This window comes from Hylobates moloch, unplaced genomic scaffold (genome assembly GCF_009828535.3).
Source record: "Hylobates moloch isolate HMO894 unplaced genomic scaffold, HMol_V3 SCAFFOLD_401, whole genome shotgun sequence".
Lineage (NCBI taxonomy): Eukaryota > Metazoa > Chordata > Mammalia > Primates > Hylobatidae > Hylobates > Hylobates moloch.
The window spans coordinates 5,608-15,521 of record NW_026652676.1 but is presented as its reverse complement, the minus strand read 5'-3'; the positions used below and the strand labels follow the sequence as shown (position 1 = coordinate 15,521).

At 42.4% G+C, this 9,914-nt stretch overlaps 1 pseudogene; it reads left to right on the top strand.

The window, feature by feature from the left end:
* The first annotated feature begins 8,143 nt into the window (after nucleotides 1-8,143).
* LOC116464309 (polycomb group RING finger protein 3-like) lies at nucleotides 8,144-8,749 on the top strand (annotated as a pseudogene).
* Nucleotides 8,750-9,914: the final 1,165 nt, after the last annotated feature.

The window sequence follows — 9,914 nt, the reverse complement described above, 5'->3', positions numbered from 1 at the left end:
TTTTTTTTTTTTTTTAGACAGGGTCTTACTCTGTCACACAGGCTGGAATACAGTGGCATAACCATGGCTTATTCCAGCCTTAAACTCCTGGTGATATGGTTTGGCTGTGCCCCAACCCAAATCTCATCTTGAATTTTAGTTCCCATAATCCCCATGTGTCCTGGGACGGACTTCGTGGGAGGTGCTTCGATGATGGGGGCAGTTTCCCCATGCTGTTCTCATAGTGCTGAGTGAGTTCTCACAAGATTTGATGATTTTATAGGGGGCTTTTCCCCCACTGCAATTTTCCTCCCTGCTACCACGTGAAGAAGGACATGTTTGCTTCCCCTTCTGCCATGATTGTAAATTTCCTGAGGCCTCCCCAGCCCGGCAGAACTGTGAGTCAATTAAACCTCTTTCCTTTATAAATTACCCAGTCTCAGGTATCTCTTCATAGCAGCATGATAACAAACTAATAATACACCTGGTCTAAGTGATCCTCCCACCTCAGCCTCCTGAGTAGCTGGGACTACAGGTACACACCACCCTCAGCTAACTTTTTGCAGTTTTTGTAGAGATGGGGTCTTGCTATGTTCCCCGGGCTGTCTTCAAACTCCTGGCCTCAAACAATCCTCCTGCCTCAGCCTCTTAAAGCACTGGGATTACAGATGTGAGCCACTGTGCCCAGCCTAAAGAGCCTTAATTTAATCAAATCAGTAAAGTCTCTTTTTCCATGTAGGGTAATTTATTCACATGTTCCAGATGTTAGGACATGGACATCTTCGGGGAGCCATTATTTCACCTACCACAAAATCCATCACAAAGAACGAAAGAGTTTCTACTATTTTACCTGACCTGAGAGTATTTAGTAGATTGTACCATTTAATATTGATCCAGAAGTTGTTATTGGTTTTGAATTACTAGGAGATATTCCTGTCCTTCCGAGAAAAGGTTGGTGGGCTAATAAAATTCTGGACCCAGACACTCCTCAAACACAATCTTCTCACAGTGAGAACAGTTTGAAATATTTGTTCCTTGCTTTGGTTCCCAGGAAACCCACAATGCTGAAAACATGTTGACAAAATGAATTTATTAGAAAAAGAAGCAACAGCAAAAAGTAAGAGACACCTAGAGAAATAGTAAATAATAAGAAAAAGTCTGATATATTTTTAAAAACTCAGGATCTGGAGAAGTCAATTTTAAAAGCATAAAAAATTACTAAACTGGTATCACTAATTTAAGAAACTTAAGCTGTGGCTGGGCACGGTGGGTCACGCCTGTAATCCCAGCACTTTGGGAGTCCACGGCGGGCAGATCACCTAAGGTCAGGAGTTTGAGACTAGCCTGGCCAATATGGTGAAACCCCATCTCTACTAAAAATACAAAAATTAGCTGGGCGTGGTAATGGGTACTTGTAGTCCCAGCTGCTCGGGAGGCTGAGGCAGGAGAATTGTTTGAACCCAGGAGGCAGAGTTTGCAGTGAGTCGAGATCACCCCACTGCACTCCAGCCTGGGCAACAGAGTGAGACTCTTTCTCAAAAAAAAAAAAAAAAAAGGAACTTTAGCTGTGAAAGGGGACTGAAATCAGGAGTCAGGACAGGAGGACAACAGAGCGTTTTGTCCTAAGCCTCAAGCCTGACAAGCCTTAAAATTTAACTGCTATTAGCCAAAACAGGGAACAACTCAGGTGTTCATCAACAGGTGACTAGATGAGCAAAACATGGTATATCCATACAATTGAATACTAGTCAGCTATATATATGTGTGAGTGTGTGCGTGTGTGTACATGTGTGTATGTTATATATAACAAGGAACAAACTGCTGAGACATACAACATAGTTGAATCTCAAAATCTTTATGCTAAGTGATCTAAGCCAGACACAAAATGGTATATACCATATGATGTCATTTGTACAAAATTCTAGAAAATGCAAACTAATCTATAGTGACCAAAGGCCAGTGGTTACCTGGGGTTGGGGGCTGAGGGAGGGATGGACTGCAAAGGGGCATGAGGAATCACTGGCGGTGGGATGCTGGAGATGCTCTGCAGCATGATTGTGATGGGGGTTGCATGGGTGTATACAACTCTCAAAACTCATCAAATCGTATGCTTTCAGTGGGTGCAATTTATTGTGTATAATATATACCTCAGTAAAGTTGATTCCTTAAAAACCTGACTCCTATTCAGTGGTAAATTTGCACTGAGGAGCATGATAATACCACAGCCCAGATGATCATTTTAGCCTTGATTCAGAGCCTCCTTATAGTTTTCTAAGACCCTCTAATTACTTATAATTACTCATAGATGGCAAGTCCACTTCATAAGTGGTGAAACTTCATTTCTTTGATCACAATCCAAGGTAGATGCCATATGATGTTCCTAATTCTGTGCTAAGGCAACCCTGTCTCCCTTGCTCCTCTCTCCAGTAAAGTACTAGAGCGTCTGAATATCTATCCCATCCATATTGAAAGGCTGTTTAACTGTACATGATACTTCCATATTATAAAGCTGTGCACAATCTGAGGAGTCACTTTATGTGTAGATTTTTGTCTGTTTTTAACCTGTTCGGTATAAATTATCTTTGTATTTTGTATCTTATTTCATTCATTTCAAACCTGTTCATGTAGAACAGAAGCATTTCAGACTAAATATTCATTCACTTGTTCACAGACCAGAGATCATCTTATTTTGTGTTTATTTTATAGTATTTTGATATTATAATGTTTTGATACCCTTATACGTTTTTACCAGTTTCATGTGACATGTTTTTAAAGTAATCATTGCCCAGTGCATGCTGAATTTGGCCAGAAAATAATTCAAGAAATGTTGTCTGTCCACTGGAAGCCCATCCCTTATTATCTTCTTTCCTTCCTGTAGCATATTCCACAGGAAATCCCAGCTACATGTCAACTACAACCTGTATGCCAATCTACAGAGTGCAACTCCTACAATTACATCCAGACCAAAGGCCCAGACCAAATTCCAAGTTTTCAATGACATATCCCCAAAACTAGTATTTGTACCAGTTTTTCTGACTCTTAAACCTAACATATGCCACACTGAAGGAATCAATGGGCCTAGCTATTAAAGACTAGGAGCATTTTAGAGAAGAGTTTCCTTGGAGAAGAGATTAATTCACCTCAGGTCAAGGGAATAGGGCCTCAAGGAGTCACTGAGAGCTTAATAGTGTCTCCCCTGACAAGAGGAGAGGGACAGACTGGGGAGCTTCCCTGTCATTGTGGAAGGAAGTGCCGAGCTGAGGAGCGGCCTGCATCCTCCAAGTCTCTCACCACAAGCACAGGCCATGAATAAGAGAGAGTGAGCATGGAGTGGTCTGGCCACCCTAGCTGCTGAAATGAAATCGTGTTTGACAAGGTAATGCAGCCACAAGACTGAACAGAAAAATCATGGGACTGCCCAACTGCTCACCTACAAGCAGGGGAAGAACTTCCCCTAGGGAACAAACTCCCAAAGGACAGAGTGGAACAAAAAATGTATTTGTTCTTCAACTCTGTCCCCTGGTGCTGCTTGTCCAGCATCCTGGTTACACGTATCTCCTCCCTGTGCAGATGTCCTCCTAAAGCCTACAACTGTCTCCCAGCTGGGAAGGAAAAACTGAATTTCTTCCAAACATCAGGCAACTGTGCTCATAATAGGCAGCTGGAGACTGTTTGGAGCCTGGCTACTTAAGGGCATAAATATAAACTCATCGAAGAAATAAGTGATAATCTTTAATTTTTAATTATCAGTTATTTCTTCGATGAGTTTATACTTACATTCTTAACCACCCATAAATGTAGAAACCACCCATAAACATAGAAAATCCATTTTTCTTTACAATAGATGGCAATGAAAGATGGCTGTCATCTTAGAAATATAAAAGGAGGGGAGAAGGGAGGAAAAGGGAAATACACATGACTCTTACCCAGGCCTTGATTCTGCTGTTCCCACTCGAGGGCATCTGGCACCTGGTAGGTAGCTCCCTCCAACAGGTCCATGTTTCCCTCCTCTAAGCCTGGTTCCTGGGACGTGATACCAGGGAGGGTAAAACCTGGCAGCTCAGTGTCACCATCCAAACCCTCATCCAGCGAGTCTCCATCTTTATCTTCCTCATCTTCTTCCTCATCTTCATCTTCTTCATCTTCATCTTCTTCGTCCTCTTCATCCTCATCTTCCTCTCCCTCTAGGCAAAAAGAAATCAAAGGGAAGCATAAACATACAATGAGTTTATGCTGAAACAAATGAATTTTTGGAAATGATCCAAACACTACAAAAATAATTGTTTGGCCTTTTGAAACACATCTTTGTAGGCAAAGTCAGACAATGTGAACTTTGCAGGATTATATACCCACCATATGTCCTAGAGTTTAAACTTTCAAAACCATAGTTATGTCAGATAAGTGTCAGGTATTATGTTTATTGGGAGTCAAAATTCAAGTAATATGATTTTTTATTAAAGTTATTTATATTTACAAGGGTAGTAAACATCACCTTGCTGTTTTCTGGAGATCATTAAAAGTTTATCAGTTAGCACACTGTGAAATACTAACAGAACTTAAAAGAAGCTGTTCCCATCCCTTTATAGCTCATAATGTTAAAGAAGACAATTCATTATTTTGGCACGGCTTTTTCTATTCATCCACATCAGTGAGTAGAACTCACAACAATGGTAAGTGAGGAGCACATAAATTCACTCTTGGATCTTGTTCTCTCTAAGGAAGAGTAATCCAAGAAACTGGAAATAATTGCATCAACATTCTCAATCCAACTCTAAAGGAATTGGGAAATGGGATATTCACCAGGAGTGGTCAGAAAGGCAACACATTAAAAATTACCATTATCTTCATTGTAAGAGTTAACATTCACAATTCGTCGTTTTCCTGATTTTTTTTTATTTATTTATTTTTTGAGACAGAGTCTTGCTCTGTCACCCAGGCTGGAGTGCAGTGGCGTGATCATGGTTCACCACAGTCTCAAACTCCTGGGCTCAAGCAATCCTCCTCCCTCGGCCTCCCGCAATGCTGGTATTATAGGTGTGAGCCATGGCACTTCACCACAAGCTGTCATTTTCAATGCTTCAAGTAGAGTGGGTTTAAGGAACATATGATTCCCAATTTCATTTTGTTTCACCAATGTTAATTTCCTAGCAATACTTCAAGGCCCCATCTTCATCATGGATGCACCCCTGAAGCCCCTGGTAAGTGCCCACGAAGTTCACAGAAGGCCTTCCCTTTGGTCTCTCCCCTTGACTCTCAGCACAGCAGTTACTGCAACAGGTAATTCTCCTCCTATGGTGGAGAAAAGAAGGGAGGAAGAAAAACTGGAGCCGCCCAAGAATTCTGAGACTCTCCTTTTCTGCTTCTACACAACTTTCTCCACACATACTACCTTTCCTCTATCATTTAGGGGCTTTTTAACTTTAAAAAAAATCACCTTCAGTCTTTTTTTATTCTTATATGTCCTTTAACTTTGTAGGATTAATACCTGTCACTATTCTAAAAATGCAACAAATATTTATCAACCCCCTAACGGGTGCTGTTGCAGACACTAGGGATAGAGCAATAATGTCTCTGCCTTCATGGAGCCCATATGCCACTCAAGGAGACTCACAGCAAGCAAACAGATATACCAACAGACAGGGGTCTCTACACTCTCATTAAAACTGGCAAGAAGATAGAAAATTCCAGGCACCACTATTTTAGAAAGGGAGATTAAAGAAAGCTTTTCTGACAAGGTAAAGTTTGAACACAGGCCATACCAAAATAATGAATTCTCTTGTTTAGTTTAGGTCAACATCTACAGGAAGAGCATTCCCAGTGGAGGAAATGGCAAGGACCTAATCCTTGAGGCAGGTGTGGCCTTGCTGTGTTCAAAGAATGGCAAAGAAGCCTGGGCTGGGAGGGACAGGGCAAATACAGGAAATGAGGTAGGAAGAAGTAGGCAGTGGCCAGATCTGACTTTTTTTTTTTTTAAGTCTTTTGTTTATTTCAATAGGTTTTTTGGGAACAAGTAGTACTGACTTATATTTTTAAAGAATGACTCTAGCAACAGGGTGGAGAACAGGCTATATCAAAGCAAGAGATGAAGAAAGAAGGCTAATAAGGAGTCCATTTAAAAATCAGGAATAGATTATGCTGCTTTGGACTAGGGTACAATCTGGAAAGAGGAGAGAGGTAGTCAGACCTGGGATGTAATTTCAAGGTAGAACCCTGCTGATAATTACAATGTGAGATGCAGGAGGAAGATCCCACATGACTGAAAATGGGATCTAAAAGATAAAGAGTCAAAGCAAGAATTTGCATTTGAGATATAGTAACTGTGTGATGGCCTATGGCATCCAAGAAAATGTTGGAAGTCTAGGGAAGTTTCAAAGCTAGAGATAAAAGTTTGGGAATTGTCAATTTATTAATAATATTCAAAGCCTTGAGACTGGCTGAGATTATCAAGAAGGTGAGTATAGACAGAAAGGGAAATGGTCCAGACCACATTCCCGGGCAAAGCCACCACTTAGAGGGTGACTAGCAGAGGAAGATCCACACAGGAAACAGGAGTAACCACCAGGGTGGGAGAAAATTCAAGAAGTGTGTGGTGTCAGGGAAGGCAAATGAAGAAAGCATCTCCAAAGCTCCGAGTAAGAGACTAAGGGTGTCCCTCTGGCTTGGACATTGGGAGGGCACAGGTGACCTTGACAAAAGTTGTTTCTGAGGAATGTCATGGACAAAGGCCAGGTTGGAGTGGTTCAAAAAAAGATTAGAAAAGAAGACACAGCAAACAAAAAAAAATTCTTACCAGAAATTTGGCTAAAAGGAGAACAGAGAAAATAGAGTGCAGCTGGAGAGAGACACAAGGCCAAGGGTAGGGTCTTAAAATAGAATATAGAAAATAGAACCTGCTTGTAAGTTAATGGGTCAGATCTCATTGAAAGGGGCAATCAATGAGGCAGGAAAGACAGAAGCAGCTGCGGGAGAATATCCTGGGAGACACGGTATTATACAGTGGCTGCATGCATAGACTCTGAAGCCACACAAATTTATTATGGCTGTGTGATTTTTGTACACATTGCTGAATTTTGCTGTGCCTCAACCTCCTCATCTATAAAACTGATATTATTCCTACCTCGCAAGGCTGTTGTAAGGATTTCATTAGTTAATTTATAAGGTACTCAAAACTAAGCCTGGTGCATAGTGGACAGATTGGCTTCTTCATAATGACTAAAAGAACACAGGGTCCAGTGCACAGGCTGGTTTGGATACATCCTCCCCTGCAATGGTAGGAAAAAGGAAAGGCAGAGAAACAGGCACGGTGCAGGAAGGTGGGTAGATTTGGTGGGTAGGGGATCTTTATGTTTCTTTTATTCTCAGTCAAATAAAAAAACTGGAAAGGAAAAGAGAAATGTTGGTGTTTGAGGTGAAAGGAAAAAGCGTGAAATAGTCGTCTTGATGAGTGGGTGAGTAAATTCTCAGAGAAATGGGGCAGGACTGCCAGGAAGCTCTCTAAGCCCACTTGAGATGTGACATCATATATCTAAAGTGAGACCTGTTAAGATGGTTGTGAGTTTTTCTCAAGCCACATTCAGCTGCTTGGGTGCAGGCATGGGTGGAGAGGTGAGTAGGCACAGAGATTTAACCAGCAGCAAGATTTACCAGAAGAGCTCAATTGAGAGTGTGAGGGATAGAGAGAGGGAGAGGGTAAGAAAGGGTATTGATTGTGTGTGAAGGAGTAATTATAAAGATGGACCAGGGACTCTAATTAAAGAGAAGTTGAAAAGGAGGCTGGATAGAGGAAAAATGATGGAAATTTAGATTATTAGGAAAACTATCAGGAACCATTAAAACTATCTGAGGACTTCCATGTCTTTATTTTAGATTCTTGACAGGTGTTGTCTCCTCCTCTTGGGGGTGGATCTGAAAGGAGTGGCACCCCTTCCTTCTCCTGGAGTACCCCTGCCTGTACCCCAAGACCAAGACCACAGCTGCACAATGTAGCAGAGACTCCTGGCCATCCCTCAAAAGTGACTGTTTCTGTGCCAGAAAATTGAAAAACAGCAAGGGCCAGAAGTGAACCAGAGCGCAGAGTGAGGCAGAATCAGTGAGTCAGGGTGATGATGTGCGGCCTCCATGCCAAGGCAGAAAGAAAAACAAGCAGAGACAACGAGAGGAAAAGTCAAAGATGTTGACCAGAAGGATTAAGCTGTGGGACACTAAGGCCCACATCACCTGCCGCCTGTGTAGTGGGCACCTCATTGATGCAACCATGGTGACCAAGTGTCTGCACACATTCTGTAGGGGTTGCCTGGGAAAGTATTTGTAAGAGAACAATACCTGCCCTGCATGTAGGACTGTGACACGTCACACCCACTCACTGCAGTACATCGGTCATGACAGCACCATACATGATACTGTTTACAAACTGGTATCAGCACTCCAAGAAGCAGAAATGAAAACAAGAGAATTCTGTCACAAATTGGGCATGGAAGTGTCTGGAGACATCAAGGGGGAGACTTCTTCCACAAAACAACACTTAGATTTCCATCAGAATGGTGAAACGAAAGCAGAAGACAGTTCGAACAAAGAGACCAAAAAAGAGAAGAAGGAAAAGGACAATGATTTTCACAGAAGCGATGAGCAGGAAAGCAACAGCAGCAAGTTGTGGGGACTGAAAAGGAAATGAATCTGCTGCATAGCCCAAGCAATGGTCTGACATCTAAAGAAGTTCACTGCCAAAAATCTTAACCTTTTGTCCTTCAATGAGGTAACAGTCAATCCGTAAATAGAAACTCTAGCAAGTCATTTCTTAGGTAAAAATGACACTTCTAAAATTCTTTGGGTTTTTCTTTTTTTTTTTTACAACTTTGTTTGGAGATTTTAACCAGAAAAAAATCTCAATTTGTTTTGCCTGCCCTGCCAGGTAGCATGATAGAAAACAGCAGTGAGGATTGTGAAAAGCCCAGACACCATGGACATGAAGAACCCACCATTAATAGAAGAGAAAATGGGGGAGAGGGTGTGGAGAGGAGGGCAGGTGATAAAACTGTTTTAAAACACGTTAAACATATTCTTCACAAAGAAGAAGTCTATTCTTTAATTTCACAAATGGATGGGTAGGTAGGTGGGTTGAAGGAGGGATGGGTGAATAAAGGGGAGAGAGAGAGAGAGAGAGAGAATGCTTTCAAGTTGTGAAAAATGCTGAGAATAAAATGAAACTTGGTGGCCTGCTGGGCTGGGTGGTGGAAGAGCGGCATGAGCACATGAGCTCAAAACCACTGGGAGCTCACCTCAAGGTGATAACATTTTGTGTGAAGATGTAAATTCTCAGCAGGAGACCAGCTCTGTACAGGTAAGAGAAGGCACTGAAGAGCCTTAGGCAGGGATACACGGTTTGGGGCAGGGTTTTAAAATATTCCTCAGGCTGTGTGGAAAATGAGTTATGGGGTAGAGAAAGGAAAGCAAGAGAGGCTGACGGCAGGAGTCCCAGGAGAGAAGAACCATGGCGATGCAGTGACAGTGGAAAAGCGGACAGACTTGAGATGTGTTTTGGAGACAGCAGAGGGTGGAACGGTGGCCCCAAAGAGATAAACCCCCATCTGGGCCCCTAGAACCTGCAAATGGGACCTCGTTTGGTAAAAGAATCTTTGCAGGTACAAGTAAGTTAAAGATCTTGAGATGAAATAGTCTTGGATTATCTTGGTGAACCTTAAGTACAATGACAAAAGTCCTTATAACAGTAAGGCAGGCCGGGCGCGGTGGCTCACGCTTGTAATCCCAGCACTTTGGGAGGCCGAGGCGGGTGGATCACGAGGTCAGGAGATCGAGACCACGGTGAAACCCCGTCTCTACTAAAAATACAAAAAATTAGCCGGGCGTGGTGGCGGGCGCCTGTAGTCCCAGCTACTAGGAGAGGCTGAGGCAGGAGAATGGCGTGAACCCGGGAGGCG